The 17,057-nt window shown below is 40.7% G+C and overlaps 1 protein-coding gene across 6 annotated transcripts in view; it reads left to right on the forward strand.

Moving 5' to 3' along the window:
• The window catches only part of RAPGEF4 (Rap guanine nucleotide exchange factor 4), a 381,527-nt gene that overhangs the window by 34,954 nt on the left and 329,516 nt on the right, over positions 1-17,057 (forward strand). For 3 of the 6 annotated variants that reach the window (XM_054548822.2, XM_054548826.2, XM_054548827.2), the window contains exon 2: positions 10,219-10,293. The exons of the other annotated variants lie outside the window; for them this stretch is intronic. The gene's annotated coding sequence lies outside the window, so the exon portion shown is untranslated. The remainder of the gene's footprint in view (positions 1-10,218; positions 10,294-17,057) is intronic. 6 annotated transcript variants of the gene reach the window in all.

Below are 17,057 nucleotides of genomic sequence, written 5' to 3' on the forward strand. Positions count from 1 at the left end.
CCCAGGCCGGAGTGCAGTGGCACAATCTCGGCTCACTGCAGCCTTGACTTGCCAGGCTCAGGTGACCCTCCCACTTCAGTATGCAGAGTAGCTGGGACCATGGGCATGAGCCACCATGCCTGGCTAATTGATGTTTGTGTTTTTATAGGGACAGGGTCTCACTATGTTGCCCAGGCTGGTCTCAAACTTCTGGGCTCAAGTGATCTGCCCACCTCAGCCTCCCAAAGTGCTGGGATTACAGGTGTGAGCACCCACGCCGGGCTTCAATTGTCTTTTCTCATCCTTTTTGGGTATTCTGTTTGTGCCTCTGGCCCTTATTTGAGCTTTCTGTCTTAGCAGTCTTTTGGTACCTCTTTGACAGGGCAGGTGGGGAGGGAAGCCATTCCATTACTGGCCAGTGGGCGTAACATTCCAGGCTTCCCTCTCAGCTTTCATCCGCGTCCTCCAGGGGGAGGGGCTCCTCGTTCCTGCTGGGTGGGGTGGGAGTTCCAGCTCCCCACTCCGCCTCCACTGACACCACCAGCTAGGAGGGAGTTACTGCTTCCTTTGTGGCCTCCATTGACACCATGGGGTGGGAGGTGGCCTTGTTTCCACTGGGCACGGGCAGAAGTTCTGACTCTCTAGTAGGCCTCCTCTGATACCCCACCGGCAGGGAAGGGTAGGGAGGCTTTGTTTTTCTGGATGTGAGTCCAAGTCTGGGTTCCCTATGTGGTCTCCACTGCCACCACAAGATGTGGGGACTTCCTTTTCACCTGTCAGGGATGAAAGTCCTGATCCCTACTTGGTCTCCTCAGATTCCACCCTGGGAGCGGGAGGAAGGTTGGGGCACTTTGTCATTACAGCGTGGTGTGGTTGGAAGTCTAGGCTCCCCAGCAGACTTGGGCTGGCATGGGTGGGAGTGGGACCACAGTTTGTCTAGGATGTGTGACTAGGCTAGAGTGGAAATCGTCTGAAAGTTTTCTGATTTGCCAGGGTACCCCTTTCCTAGTCCTCTGGCTAGAGAGCAGAGGTTTGTTGGGCATTTATTGTCTGCACAGGACTCCTTGGTGCTTCCAGGCTGCCAGCTTCGACAGCTCCAGGTCTGGGATATACGAGACTAAAGCAAAACTCGGGAACTCACAGCTGTGTCATTCCCTGGGTCCTGAGGTCCCTGACCAGTCTGTCTTCTTCACTCCACCTTTCAGAATCTTATGTTTCGTTTTATATATAATGTTCAAGGTTTTGGGTTATACATAGCGGGAGGAATAGGGAAAAATATGTCTACTCCATCTTCCCAGAAACAAAAGTCTTGAGAATTGTGTGTTAATAGTTATTATCTGAAAACCATTGACTTACAGCTATGGACTGCACATTTGTTGTAGGAATCTTCATTTGTTAGAAAATAGAAATCTGTTTGCTTAAAGTTCTAAAGTTTCCACAGAAAAATGGAATTTACAAATCCACATTATACTAACAATGACAATTCTCCAACCAGTATATAAGAACTGTGGAGGAGAGAAACAGTGCTTAGGGAGTGGGGAATACATGGAAGATAAAACCATTTAGAAAAATGACCAGCCAGACGTGTGGCTCACACCTGCATCTCAGCACTTTTAGAGGTCAAGGTGAGCAGATTGCTTGAGTCCAGGAGTTCAAGACCAGCCTGGGAAACATGGTGAAACCCTGTCTCTACAAAAAATTAGCTGGGCATAGTGCACCTGTAGTCCCAGCTATTCAGGAGGCTGAGGTGGGAGGATTACCTGAGCCTGGGTGGTAGAGGCTGCAATGAGCAATAATTGTGCCACTGCAGTCCAGCCTGGGTGATGGAGTGAAAAAAAAAACAAATTGCCAACAGGATTTAGTGATAGATAATTAAATTAAAACTATGGTTGTTAGTAACTCTAAGGAAAACAAAAACTTGTTTTCTGTTGATATTTAAATTGTCATAATAATATAATTGCTTTAACTGTAGGGGGAGGATAGTAGCAAGAGAAGTGTGCAAGTGCATGTGTGGCTTGGTTTAAGAGAGTTAAATCATCAACTATTTTAATAGTTTCTCACTAAATAATGACAAAAAAGATAAATTAAGAAATAGCAGTATACATATATCATTGGGAAATATGGAAATAAATCCTGGGAAAAACAGCCAAAATAATTGATACAGGTTGAGTATTCCTTATCTGAAAGGCTTGGGATCAGAAGTGTTTTGAACTTCAGATTTTTTTGATTTTGAAGTATTTGTACATATATATAATATGAAAAATCCTAGGGATGGGACCCAAGTCTAAACACAAAATTTATTTATGTTTCATATTCACCTTATACATATAGGATGAAGGTAATTTCATTTTTCCCTTGGGAATGCTGAATAAACTAGTGTTGTCCACCTGTGTTTTGACTGGGACCCATTGCATGAGGTCAGGTATGGAACTTTCCATCTGTGGCGTCATGTTGGTGTTCAGCAAGTTTCAGATTTTGGAACATTTTGCACTTTGGATTTTCGGATTAGGGATGCTCAACCTGTAATTGATAGCTGCAGTAAGAGATGGGACAAAAAGACAGCTGATAAAGAGATTTGTTGTTTCTCTCTCTCTCTCTTTTTTTTTTTTTGTAGCTATTTAGCACTATGTTTTTAAACCTTTGCAGGTATAATGATGTCATAAAATAAAAATTAATTGGAAAATAGTTAAGGGTATTTAAAAAACAGTGGATGGATAAAACAATACATCTACTACCACCACCACCCTAAGCCATCTTTTCTCCTGGGGTCCTAGCCTCTCGTCTTGTGGGACCATCTCTCCGCACAACTTGCTTTCAGCTATTTCAGCTCCTCTCAGTTTCTCAGCCCCTCACTATTTCAGAAACTCAAACATCTGATTTTTCTTATTCAGAGAAATATAGATTCTTGTATTTCATCAAAGTCATCCCTGAGTGCTAAGTGAGTCCTCCACCTACCAAATGACCCATCAATATGTTTTGTTGAAAAAAGAAATGAAGTTAGTTCTGTTAGGGAAAAGGAAAAGCAACGCTCATCCCAAATAAGTTTGCTGTCAGTCTTGAAGCCAATTCTTGCTTAATTTCAGCAAACTTTTCATACGTTCTTTGTGAGGGCGGATGTGGAAAATACAGGTAGTCCTTGCTTGAATGGTTACATTGTGTACCAATTTCAGTTACCACTGTTCAGTTAAATAACAGCAGTCACCCAACGGCACAATTCAAATTTCAGTTACCATGGCATATTAACTGTGAGAAATTGCATAAAGTGCCAACTTTGCTGCTAGCCCTTAGTTCACAAGTCACTATGTAAATAACAGATATGCATCAATGATCAGCAACTGATCACATCACTTCTTCCAGTCTGTTCCTGATGGGTCACAGTGCATCTGTTGTTCAATTCAGTGATGGACAGCAATGGTAGTATGGTCTTCTTATCGCTCAGTGATAAACCCACATGACATTTTACAAAAATGGATAACTGAAAAAGACAGTTTGCCAACAAAGACGAAATTGCAGTAAAGAAAAAAAAAGTGATAATACTGCAAATGAAATTTGAAGTGAACATAATGAAGTTATAGAGGAAATCGCTGACCCTGGGAATGTTAACCCTGCTACCACTGGAGAGATTCTGGACATGCAGCCAGGGGAACTTAGTGCAGGTGAACTCATGACGTAGGTGAGGAAAGTGGCTGTGAGGAAATGGATGAAGGTGTGCCAGAGGAAGCGATGCTGGAAAAAACTTCATGGTAAAGGCACTCTTAGAGATACTTCACCACATCCAAAATGCAAAAGGTAACATGTTGGAAGCTGATCCAAATTCAGAAAGGAGTATGACAATCAGCCAAGACATGTGAAAGATGCTTGTTTCCTACCATGAGTTCTGCAACAAGAAGACTGCAAGCATTATTCAAAGTACTCTTAATATATTTTTCACAAAGAAATAAAACACTTTCATTCCAATGTTTCTTATATTTTAAATTACAATGTACTAAATAACATGCTAGTTTTAGTATTTTTTCATTTCCTTATACATGTATAACGGACAAAGTTTTAATGTTTTGACAAAAATTATTAAAGGTCAGGAAAGTTATGAAGATTGCTTTGCATTGTTTAGGCACACACAGTCCTTTTTATGGTCCTGCACTACTGGGCAAAGCAAGGACTGGCTGTAAAGGAAATTAAGAAGTTCATGTTTTCCTTCTTTTCTCTATACCGGCCTGCCCTCTGCTGGAGGTGCCAGAGATCAGTGAAATTGTCAGACTGTCAAGCTACAGATAGGTAGTTCTCAACCTTTTATTCTTTTCAGCTCTACCCCTTCGCTGCCACCCTAGAGGAGGCAAAGCATTCCCATGGAAAAGCAAGGATGCTCTAATTCTCAATCGAGTGAGTCATTATATCCACATTGTGGAGAAGGCTCTCATGCCACTAAGTAATTACATCATGTAACTAAATTCTCTTAATGTGATTCTGTGCTCTGAGTGTAACCCGATACAAGCCTATTATTGGAAAGGACATTGGAAGTTATTTAGTCCAACTGGTGGCTATGCCAACTTTCACTGCTAAACTAAAATTTTTCCTAGGTTGTAAATGAGAGCTTAGAGAGCATCCTCTTTAAGCCTAGATTGGAATTTTGACTATGCCAAATTTCCCCTGACATTTTCTTCTCTTGTTCCATTCCAGCAATTGTCCTCACTGGCTGGACAATTTACTCCTAGAAATGTTTAGCATTAATAGTGACATAAAGATGTCTCTTGTGACCAATAGAAAGAGCCATAGTATGTCAGTGTCTTTCCAGAACTTTCAGATCTGCTTCCAAACTATTTTAGTTCCAAGATAGTGCATTAATCACCTCTTCCACTCTGTCCCTACCTTCCACCCTCACAGTTTACCTTTCCAAATAAAGTAACAATTCTTTGCCCAGCAGTTTAGTACAAGCAGTTTAGGTCCACAGGAAATGCTTAATAAATAATTGTTAAATGTGTGAATAAACTAATATATTTCCATTCCTTAATGGAAGCAACCAAAGTTATCACATGGTAATGAGAATAGGAATTTGGATGCAGGCAAATTGTGCATCTATAAATTTATAGAAGGCTGTCAAGACATCTCTCTATGGCTGGGTCCAGTGGCTTACACCTGTAATCCCAGAACTTTGGGAGGCAGAGGCTGGTGAATCCCTTGAGTCCAGGAACTCGAGACCAGTCTGGGCAACATAGTGAAATGCTGCCTCTACATAAAAATTAAAAAATTAGCCAGGCATGGTGGTGCAGGCCTCTAGTCCCAGCTACTCAGGAGGATGAGGTGAGAGGATCACTTGAGCCCGAAAGGTTGAGGCTGCAGTGAGCTGTAATTGTACTATTGCACTCCAGCCAGGACAACAGGGTGAGAACCTATCTCAAAAAAAAAAAAAAAAAAAAGAGTTCCCTTTGCTCAAAAGGAGGAGAAGAGATTATAGAACATTTAGGAATATGTTCTTATCTGTCTTATATTTTTGTTGTTAAAAGATGTTACATATATATTAGTTACATATATTTACATATATATAAGGTACATATATTTACATTTATTTGTGTATAGAGTCATATTAAGACTGTTAAGGTTATAGGTTTAAAAGACTAGGTTAGAAACTATTGTCTTAAACCTCTAAGATTCTGAATTATCTGTTTTGTTAGAACCCATGGGTTTTCAGTTTCCCCTGTAATAAATTCTAACAAATATAAAAAGAACAAGATAAGTGAGTACTTTTATTTCTAACTTGCAATAGTTCACAGTAATTTAACATATAATGTGGCTTTTACTATTATTGTTGTCATGGGATCCTTAGGTTGTCACTTCACCAGCCAGGAACCTCTGTGGCTGTTGGCACCTTTGCCCAAGTTTTGCTTGGGCCGCTGGGCTCTTTCTGCTCACTTGGCCTGGCAGGCTTCACTTGGCTTTTGCTACTGGCTCCAATCCCACGGCTGCCAAGGGCAAGCTAGGCACAGGGCGGTGAGGGGTGTGTGAGTGAGCACGGGGTCCAGCCACTACACACAGCCAGGCATGCTAGCTGAGGTGGGGTGGGCAGTTCCAGGTGCTGTCATGAGTGCTGGCTTCCTGCGAGGCTGTGGCTGGACCAGGTGTACTGCAAGCAGCTTCCACTGTGGACACTGGGGAATGCAGTGGCACCTGAAGCTTGGAGATACCAGGAACCGCAGAGCCCCAAAGAGGGTGTCACAGCCATGGCTTGGGGAACTCCTAGATCTGGGCTTCCCAAAGAGCTGCAGCTCTTCTCTCCTTGTTGCCCACAATGTGGCAAGCAGGGGTGGAGGGTGTGTTTCAGGCCTGTTTGTGTTACAGCTCTTTCAGTCCCAGCATTCAGCAGGTCCCAAGTTCTTGTCTCACGTCCTGTCCCACATCCAGGAAGAATGAGGTACGCAGATAACTGCAGGGTGAGCAAGGTGAAGAGGTGCTTTATTGAGCAACAGTTCAGCTCTCAGGAGACCCAAAGTGGGTAGCTCCTTTCTGCAGGCAGGCTGTCCAAATGTCTCTATAGCCATCAGCAGAGAGGAGACCTGGTGTGGGTAGCTCCTATCTGTAGGCAGGTCTTTCTGATGTCTCTGCAGTCTTCAGTGGAGAGGAGACCTGGAATACCTGGAGTGGGTAGCTCCTATCCACAGGTAGGTTGTACAGAGGAGTGTACAGCTCTCAGTGGAGAGGAGACTCATGGTGGGTAGCTCCGCTCTGCAGGGAGGTCTTCCTGTCATCTGTCCAAGTCTGGGATTTTATGGGCTTCAGAGAGGAGAACGTATGTGCTGATTGGTCCATGAGCAGCCATGCGTGGGCTTGGAAAAACTACTGTAAGTTTTCACTCCAGTCCGTGGAACTGGCAGTCCGGTCCCCAGGCTTCAGGCGGGGTTTTATGGGGGACTAGCTCCTTTCTGCCCAGGAGCCTGTCTGCCCCCTGCCACTGTTAATGGTGCCCAGGCTGTTCGAGCTGAGGGGTGCCTGCAGGCCCATGCCGAGCTGCCCACAGTGCCCCCTTGGCCACTCTCTCATACTTGTTGGTGCCCAAAGTCTGGAGGGGGCCAAAGAGGCAGGGGGCTGGCATATCAGTACTGCCCTGAGCATGTGCACACCCAGCCCGGTTGTGATAGCATCTGGGCTTGGCCACAACTTTGCTCTGAAATTGGAGTGAGTGCTGGGAGCAGGGAGAGGCCAGGCAATGCGGGCAGGCACTTCCGTGCCTGTGCGGACAGGGGGACTTCCTGGGCCCCCAGAAGCACAAGGATGCCCAGGTCCCGCAGCTGGGTGGCTGCAGCTGTGTCCAGGAGGGCAAGGTTCCCGCCTCTTCAACTGGGAAGGGGGTGTGGATCCCGTCTGTTCCCGGCTCCCCCGGCTCCATGGAGTGCACAGCCCTGGCTGCTGCTGGTGTCTTTTCAGCAGCCTCTCCAGATGGGCCACTGCTGCCATCACTATTACACAGGTTTTTTCCTTGCAAGAGCTGCACAGACACCTCTGGCCACAAGGAAAGTTATCATGCCCATTTTATATTTGGAGAAAAGACGACACATGAAGAAATGGAAATAAATGCCTGATTTTACAGTAGATCTGGGAACAAAACACTGTTACCACTAATTTATTTCACTTCATTAGAGTAGTATTTTTTTGTTGTTAGCATACTCCTTAAAATAGTTTTGAAAAACAATGTGCCTTCTCACACATTTTTATGTTAACATCTGGAATTTTTATCATAAATTTAAATAGTAACAAAAGATATAAATATTGACACTTTTTAACAAAAACCTGTGACATCACTCTTTTCAACGTATACAATATAATCTACATACCAGAACAGTTTTATATGCTCTATCTTAACTTTAAAAATATATGAACAACCTGTCTTCTAACATTAGGAAAATTTACATTGTTCTTTCCCGTTGACCTTGTATTTCCATTTTACTTTACCCACAAAATTTTTCTTTATATTTGAAAGTTTTTTTTAGAATTAATTATATTACCATACTTTTCTATATTAAAAATATGTCTATGTTGAAATTTAAAATGTTTTCTTTATTGATAAAGCTGAGTGGTAAAATTTTCTTCTAGATTTTATCACAGTTATTACTATACAATTAAATATAACAAAATAAATGTATTATTAAATTTGATAATAAAGATAACAAGTAAAATGTTACTGGAACTATATCTCTTAATGAGACGAATGGAGATTTTTTCCTTTTTAAGTTAGGTTATATGTCAATAGATATGTATTACTTATTGCTAGAATGTGACTGGATACAGTGGAAATTGACAGCCAAAAGAAATTACTGGCTATTTTTACGTGTATGGCTTATAAAAGTTGTATTAATGACTATTTATAGTAGAATCCACAATCCAATTTTGTTCAGCTACTATACCTCTAAATAAGTACACTATAGGATAGAATAAACTGGTAAAAACCAATAAGAGCAAACAGAAAATGCACCCAAATGAAAAATGAATATAGATTTTCTATAACTAGTTATCTTTATGAAATAGTTATTTACAGAATTCGCCTGTGAGTCTGAATAAATATAGAAGAAAATATATAACACTAACTCACTTCTAATATATGTTCTGGATACTTGAAAATGTAATGTTGACCAGCAGGAATAACTGGGAGAATTTGTATTCCTTTTTTCTTGAAATCACTTAGCAGAGACATAAACCAGTGTTTTGATCAAGGCAGCTTCCCTGTAGGCACTGACACCCCAGGGCAAGACCCCATAGCAGGATTCCTGATGGGTGAGAGGTTTGCCTTTACTTTAAGAAGTTGGGTCAAGGTGACTGGGAATGAGGAACTGGGAAGAGATGGAGCACTATGCCTTGCCCAAGTTCTCAGACAGCTCAGATTTAAGCCTATGGAAGTTGAGGCTCTGCAAAGTGAGTCCCTTAAAACCATCCAAGATTACATACCCTTTTGAAAGCTCCCACACAAATTCCAGTTTGAAGACCACAGTGGAGACTTCTGAGGCCCACCACTATGTATTTCAAGTTTACTTAAATTTTTTAGAAAGCCCAGCAACGCAAAGCCTGCCTAGGAGGTTCATCAGGCTGTTCTGTGAGAGACCTTCACAGAAGCTTGAGTTGTTATGTGACAACTGCCCTCCTCATGGGAATGCAGCCTCACAGAATGGACAGTGAACAGCTAGGGGGGACACAGTCAAAGAACACATGATGGGAGACCAGTGCTCTTTCACCTTTGAGTGAAAGTTTATGTCCATAAGGAAAAAAATGAAAATTGTTACATGTGAACTGCCTCCCCAAAAAGTAGTATAATAAGAACCAAAATGTAATGGAAACATTCAAACAAGGTCATAGTCATCTTAATGTTAAATTTTGTTTTAAGATACTTTGAAGGGCTAGAGTTCAAATAAGCATTCTTTTTAGTGATCTAGAAATGAAATAAACAAAACTATCATGGTGTTTTCCTAAGGTATTTAATAAACATACAGGTCACAATTTGGAGTATCATAATTGTGATTAATAATTCTTAGGGAACCAGAGAACATTTCATTAGATTATAATGATTTTTATCCTCCTTTGAAAAATTGCCACAAATTTATAAAGGATTTATATGTTTTTCAGAAACTTCAATCCATTAGCAAAAATGAACAAAGTTGATGTCCTGCCTTTGAGATTTTGAAAATGTTATCAAGATGGATGTGTAGAAGGCATACTCATTAATAATATGAAGGCAAAACTATGTCAGAAATAGGGTTTTGTTTTTTTAAGTGTTTACTTGGACTACACATTCACCTTCATATTTCTCAACCTACACCATTTCTATATACTTGGCTAAAATACTTGTTACTAAAATACCTGATTAAGTTGGCCTAATTTTCTTTTTTTTCTTTTTTTGAGACAGAGTCTTGCTCTGTTGCCCAGGCTGGTGTGCAGTGGTGTAATCTCGGCTCACTACCTCCTGGGTTCAAGCGATTCTCCTGCCTCACCTCCGGAATAGCTAGGATTACAGGCACGTGCCACCACGCCTGGCTCATTTTTGTATTTTTAGTAGAGATGGGGTTTCACCATGTTGGTCAGGTTGGTCTCAAACTCCTGATCTCAGGTGATCTGCCCCCCTCAGCCTCCCAAAGTGCTGAGATTACAGGGGTGAGCCACTGCACCAGGCCTAAGTTGGCCTAATTTTCTGGCTTAATAAATAATTTAATTTCTTATTGCTAAAATTAATATATGTATTTGTTCAAATATTGTGTTTTTCAGATTTACTTCTACCTGTGATATTGCTAAATGGAATTTTATTCACATTCAGCAGTTGAATAAATCTAAAATACAGAGGTAAAAATAGACATTGAAAAACTGTGATTCTGAGCCTCAGATCACTAAAATGATATTTTCATGTTGCTAAGAAACAGTTTCTATTTAATTGGAACAAAACTTCATCAATGTTTTCTGTTTCTCTCAGTTCTGTGAAGTAATCCCTTACAATCCAATAAAATTAAAACTTGAATGTGGATTGGAGTACTTGTATTTATTTAGAAATGTAGAGATTCCTACTTGGGGTAAACAGCCTCCAAGATGGCACCCAGTGATCCCCACTTCCTGTTATTCACAGCCTGTGGAGTCCCTCCTACATTGTACCAGGGTTGGCCAATGGAATATGGCAGAAATGATGGTATCTCACATCCAAGACTACATTATTAAAGAACTGCTTACGGCTTTTCTCTCATTGCTCACTCTACGGGAAACCATGTTGTGAGAGACCCATGTATGGCTGAACTAAACCTGTGTGCATGTGAGTGAAGCAGAGCCTCAAGCTCCAGATGGATCTTGAAATGGCTGCAGCTGGCCTGACTGCAACCTCATGGATGACCTTGAGCCAGAACAACCGGGCTAAACTGCTTCCAGATTCCTGACCCTCAGAAACAGTGAAATAATAAATGCTTGTTGTTTTAAACTGCTAAATGTTGGGGTAATTGGTTGTGTAGTAACAGATAAACTAATAAACTACCTTTAGTTACTACACTTCCTATTAAACCTGTTACTTAAACTATATACTTGGCTAAAATACTTGTTACTAAAATACCTGATTAAGTTGGCCTAATTTTCTTTTTTTGAGACAGAGTCTTGCTCTGTTGCCCAGGCTGGAGTGCAGTGGCATAATGTCGGCTCACTGCCTCCTGGGTTCAAGCAATTCTTCTGCCTCACCTCCCGAATAAATTGTTCTTTAGTCCAAGCCTATTAGTATTTTGAAGTAGAACATTGCTTTGCCATTAAGGAAATATGCCCTAAATTGGTAGTTCTTGATGGTGGTGGTTCCACTCTCCTCCTACCCAAGGACAACCTAGAGCTCTGTGAGGGAATTTTTTTGGTTGTCAAAATGATTAATGGAGGTCACTGGCCTCTAGTACGTGGGGGCTAATGTGTAATGTGTAAGACACTTCATTTTAAGATAGCAAAGGAAACATTACAAAATATTTGTTTTATAAAAAGGGTGTTATTCCAGTAGAGCTGAGAGCTACCAGATTAAAGAGAGGAATGTCCTGCTTTCCCTGGGGAAGGGTAAATGAAATCTGCTGATCTTTTTTTGAGATGGTCCATAATGGAAAAGTAAAAGAAACCAGGAATTTGTCACATGGAATATAATTTGCTAAAAAATTTGAATATAAGAATGTAAAATTTGTAATCATAAAAATTCCATTTGAAATGGTATTTTCTAAAAAGAGAAATCAGCCTTTAGTTTTAGGTAACAGGTTAGTTTGAGACAGGTAAAATTCCACACTCATGGAAGGAAATAATGAAGTGAGTGAAATGAAGAGATGTTCTCACTGCCCTTTAGCATCCTAAACTAGGCAAATCCAAAATTATGAAAGGAAGGCAAAGTAAAAAACTTCCATAAAAAATGAAACCTTATTTTGGTACAATTTTCATTTTCATGTAGATATAAAAATATGCATGTTATTGAAATGATCAGAGATTGATTTGATGTGGCTCACAAAAATTGAGATCTATAAGATATATTTTAGAAAAAGTTAGGCCTTTTAATATAGCATTCAGAGTAATTTTTCTTTCATGTTAAATACATTTTAAATCAAATGTAATGTAGTATATTCTAGGCTTATAGGATTTGTTTTAGCAAACAGAATATGTTGAGTGAGTTTGTATTTTCTGGAGTGATTCCATTTGGGTTGATAAGGCAAGGTCTCATGAGGAAGGCCCTAGGAAAGGGTAGGGGATATTCTGTGCCAAAATACAATAGATCATAAGCATCATCTTCTTGTAAGGCAATATAATAGAGGATTGAAAAAGTCAGGAAGCCAGAGTCCCTGTCTTTATTTATTATATCTTTTTATGTGTTTACTTATTATTTTTGTGAAGTATATGTTTATATATTTTAAAAATCACCTTTCTAAATGTATAGTTCTATGAGTTTGGACAAAAGCATAAAGTTGTACAACTACCACTACATTCAAGATATTGAACAGTTCCATCACCCCCAAAATTCATTTTTTGTAGTCAAAACCTCTACCCCAGTTCTTAGCAAGCTCTGATCTATTTACTGTCTTTATAATCTGGCCTTTTCTAGAAAGTCCTAAAAATTAGATCATTATATAGCTCTTCTAGTCTTTTTCCTCGCATTTAACATAATACATTAGAGATTTATCCAAGTTGCTGCATGTGAGAGCAGTTCATGCTTTTACTGCTGAGTAGTACTCCATTGCATAGATGTACTACACTTTATCCATTCACCAGCTGAAAGACAATTGGGTTGTTTCCAGCATTTGCAGATTATGAATAGGCACTATAAATAGTCACATACAGGTGTTTGGTTGAAAATAGGTTTTTATTTCTCTTTGGTAAATGGTTAAGAGAGGATGGCTAGATCATATTGTATGTTTAGCTTTATTAAAAAAAACTTACCAACTATATTCTGAAGTGGCTATATTATTTCATATTTTCATTAGCAATGTATGATGGTTCCAGTGCTCCACATCCTGGTCATCGTGTAGTTCAGCTGGTCTTTTTAAGTTTAAACATTCTGTTAGGTATGTAGTGATGTCTCAGTGGGTTTTTATTTGGTGTCATACATAAGAAATCTTTGTTTATCTTTGTTCCCATCTTGCTTTATTTCCAGTGTTTCCAATATATGTTTTCTTCCAGTTTTCATCTCTCTGCTGAAATTCCATATTGGTTCGTGCACACTGTCTGCCTTCTCCATTTAGAGCCTTTAACATATTACTAATGGTTATTTCAAATGGCTTGTGTGATAGTTCCATCATCTGAATCATCTCTGAGTTTTGTTCTGTTGATCACTTCATCTCAGGACAGTGGGTTACTTTTCCTATCTTATTGTCTTATTATTTTTGACTGAATACCAGACATGGTTTGTAGGACAACAGAGGCTGAAATAAACAGTATAGGGGTTGAGTTTATCTAGTTAGCAGTTGAGCAGGTTTTGTTGCTGCTTGGGTGTCAAAGAGCTTTTCTCTCTCTCTCTCTCTTTTTTTTTTTTTTTGAGACAGAGTCTTGCTCTGTCGCCCAGGCTGGTGTGCAGTGGTACAATCTCAGCTCACTGCAACCTCTGCCTCCTGGATTCAAGTGATTCTCATGCCTCAGCCTCCCAAATAGCTGGGATTACAGGCATGCGCCACCACACTGGGCTAATTTTTGTATTTTTAGTAGAAGCGAGGTTTCACCATGTTGGCCAGGCTAGTCTTGAATTCCCGACTTCAAGTAATCTGCCCACCTTGGCCTCCCAAAGTTCTGTGTTTACAGGCGTGAGCCACTGCGCCTGGCTGAGATTTTCTCAATGTTGCTGCTCTACCCCCAGCTTTCAGCCTTTCCTGTGTTGTAGCACAACAAAAGGGATCTATCTTCCCAAGGAGTGGACTGCTATTGCTTGTTACCCAGTATTGCAGGCTCAGTTATTTTGTTCCTATGTGATCCTACTTCTCCTTTTCAAGGCAGCCAAACTGCCTTGCATCTTTGGCAAATCTTCTATGGGACTTCCCTGCACCTGCCCAGTGGTAGGAGACTTCTAATAGTAATGGTGTAGGATCCTGAGCCCAGCACTGTTCCTTGCTCTTCCAATAATGACAAGGTTTTGTTTTGTTTTGTTTTCTCTTTCTCTAGCTGTAATGGGTTTTCATCTAGTCTTGGAGATATACAGTTTCTGGTTCTTCCCCCGACGCTAGAGGCTTTTTTCCTTGAGAAAGCATCTAAGGAGGGCTTTGTGACTTTCCCTCAGCAACTGCACTCCCCTCCTCCAGGCCTGCACCACCAAGGAAGACTCCCTCTGGTCCCCCACCCTCACCCAGTCTTTCTCATGAGCACCAAATGGAAATCTGTGAAGAAGATCTTGTAAGTGTGAACTGCTTTTCTGTCTGTGGCTCCCAGACAAACCTGTACTGTCACACTAGTTCACAGTCAGACTTCTGCAATTTGTTAGAAATTTTAGCAAATCCTTCCTACTTGTTTGATGACAACCGGCACCTCTTCTTCCTGTGTTCTGCCGAAGGTGAGACAGAGCTTGCACCCTGTATTCTTGGAGACGCCTTAGATTTCAAGCTACCTAGTTGCCCTATGGCCCTAACTATCTGATGGGTTCAAGAAAAATTATGAGTTTGTATTTTATATGTAGTTTTTCTTATTTCTAGGGTGGAAAAGGTGTTTTTGTTTGCTTTCTACATCCTAGGTAGAAGTAGAACTCCCATTGTATCTTTTTGTTGTTGTTTTGAGACACAGTCTCATTCTGTTGGCCAGGCTGGAGTGCGGTAGCATGATCTCAGCTCACTGCAACCTCTGTCTCTCAGGCTCAAGCAATTCTGCCTCAGCCTCCCAGGTAGCTGGGATTACAGGCATGTGCCACCAGGCCCAGCTAATTTTTATATTTTTAGCAGAGACGGGGTTTCACCATGTTGGCCAGGCTGGTCTCAAACTCCTGACCTCAGGTAATCTGCCCACCTCAGCCTCCCAAAGTGCTGGGATTACAGGCATGAGCCACTGTGCCCGGCCCTCATTGTATCTTTAAAGATATTCTAGAGATTAAAATTTCACAGATTTTTCCCAGTAATGCACAGAAGGGTTAATAATTTTCACTATCCAAAATTTCATCTTCACATTTGGCTGAGTCATAGACCAGCTAGGAAAAGGCCAGGCAATATTGTGTCTGACGTTTTGCTACGTGCACTCAAGTGCTATCATCATTTTCTTGTCCTACAAGAAGCCTTGGAGTTTCCCAGAACAGCCCCTCTTTGTGGGCAGAGGTGGCTGGCTGGCCACCAAACATTTATGCCCTTTTCTATAGTAGAGTGCCATTGGGAAGAGTTGGCCCTTACATGAACTACACTTTACAGCTTGCCTTACCGTTAGCTACTGCCATGTAACTGTGTTCTAGCAAATATAAAATTGCAGAATTGATGTGAGCCACTTTCAGGCTTCCCCTGTAAAAGCCACTCACGTGGCATTCCTCCATGCTCCTTCCGTTACCACCAGGTGGATGCAAATGCCCACAGTGATGTGGAAAGTTAGGTGTTTAAGAAAGCAGAGCCTCTATTGGTCCGAATCCCTAATGACTGTGTAGAATGGAACTCATACACTCCCATCTCCCAAGCCTGGAGTCAACTTGGATTATTTCATGAGCAAGACATCAACTTTGTGTTCCAGCTCTCAGAGATATTGAGGTCAATTGTCCTGGCAAATGGCCAACCCTAACTAATCTTATCCTTTCCTTCCCTTGTCAAATCACCTGGTCAGCCTGCTCTGATATGAGATTTTACCAGGCTTGCCAGTTATCTCTAGGTCATTCACAAGAAACAGACTTCTACAGCCTCACCATTCATGTGTAGATGAAGTTGAGAAGCTAAAAACTAGATGAGATTCAGAAAAATATATTTTCCAAGGGTGATAAAGATTTCATCTGATGTATTGACTCCAAATTATTATTAGTGGCTGCTTGTAGTGCTGTGTTGGGAAATTGTCTGAGGCAGTGTCCAGGCTAATAGAAAAGAACACTGTGATTAATTGGCAATAACTATCATGGCAGGTGAGGTAGGGGTGATGGCATGGGTTCAAAGAACTTCGTCATCCCTGGGACTTAAGCCAAGCTCTTGGATGCATTCAGTAGGCTGTTCCTAGAAATAGTACCCAGATTTGTAAATCTCAAGTAAGAGGCACTTACCATTAAGGCAATATCCTTACCATGGTTGTTACTTATATAAGTTGGTATGATTTATTGGCAGCCTTAATCGGCTAAGTTATAAATGAAATTTAGACATCCCTCTGCCTAGATTCTCCTTGTTTAGTTTAGAAATCAGGTATTTTCAGGACTCAAAATTTCTAGTAAAACAATTTTGAAGGCACACATACTGCTTCCATCTGAGCAGTGGCAAAGCAGATTATTTTAATTGTTGGGATTGTGATCTAGTGTCTTGAAGTCTATTCTGATGAACCGATGAACTCCTTACTAGCTTATAGACTGGTCTGGCAAATAGAAGGAAACAAAGAATAGGAAACAGTCCCTGATATAGATAAACTTTTGGTGGTTAAAAGTTTATCTTTAACTTTTAGGGGTCCACACAGACCCCTTCTTTCTGCTGTGGGAATTAGAGTTTACTTACAGTGGCTCTCAAGTGCCTGGATTTCTTAAGCTACATGTTCTTAGTTATTATACTGTCCTCTTGATGACAAAGGATGAAGTTCAGATACACACACCTAAGTCCAAATCCCACTGCATCCAAACTAAATCTTAGCTTAATCTTTTTCACAAACACATTAGAGATTTTTTATTTTCACAGGACATGGGAAAGAGTAATATATTTTGAACACAAAATAAAATGGAGAAGTTAGCCAAGAAGTTCATGTAATTTCTAATCTTGAGGAAACAGACCATCCAAATTGAAGGATATTCTGTAAAATAACTGTTCCAGAGTCTTTAAAAAATGTCCATGTCATGAAAGAATTTTTTAAAATGGTTGAGGGATTGTTTTAGATCAAAAAAGACTAAAGAGGCACAACAACTAAATGCAATGCTCAATCCTCCATTGAGTCCTGGATAAAACATGCCAAAGAGATAGTTTTAAATCTTTTGGATAAATTTGAAT

Source organism: Pongo abelii, chromosome 11 (assembly GCF_028885655.2).
Source record: "Pongo abelii isolate AG06213 chromosome 11, NHGRI_mPonAbe1-v2.0_pri, whole genome shotgun sequence".
Classification (NCBI taxonomy): domain Eukaryota; kingdom Metazoa; phylum Chordata; class Mammalia; order Primates; family Hominidae; genus Pongo; species Pongo abelii.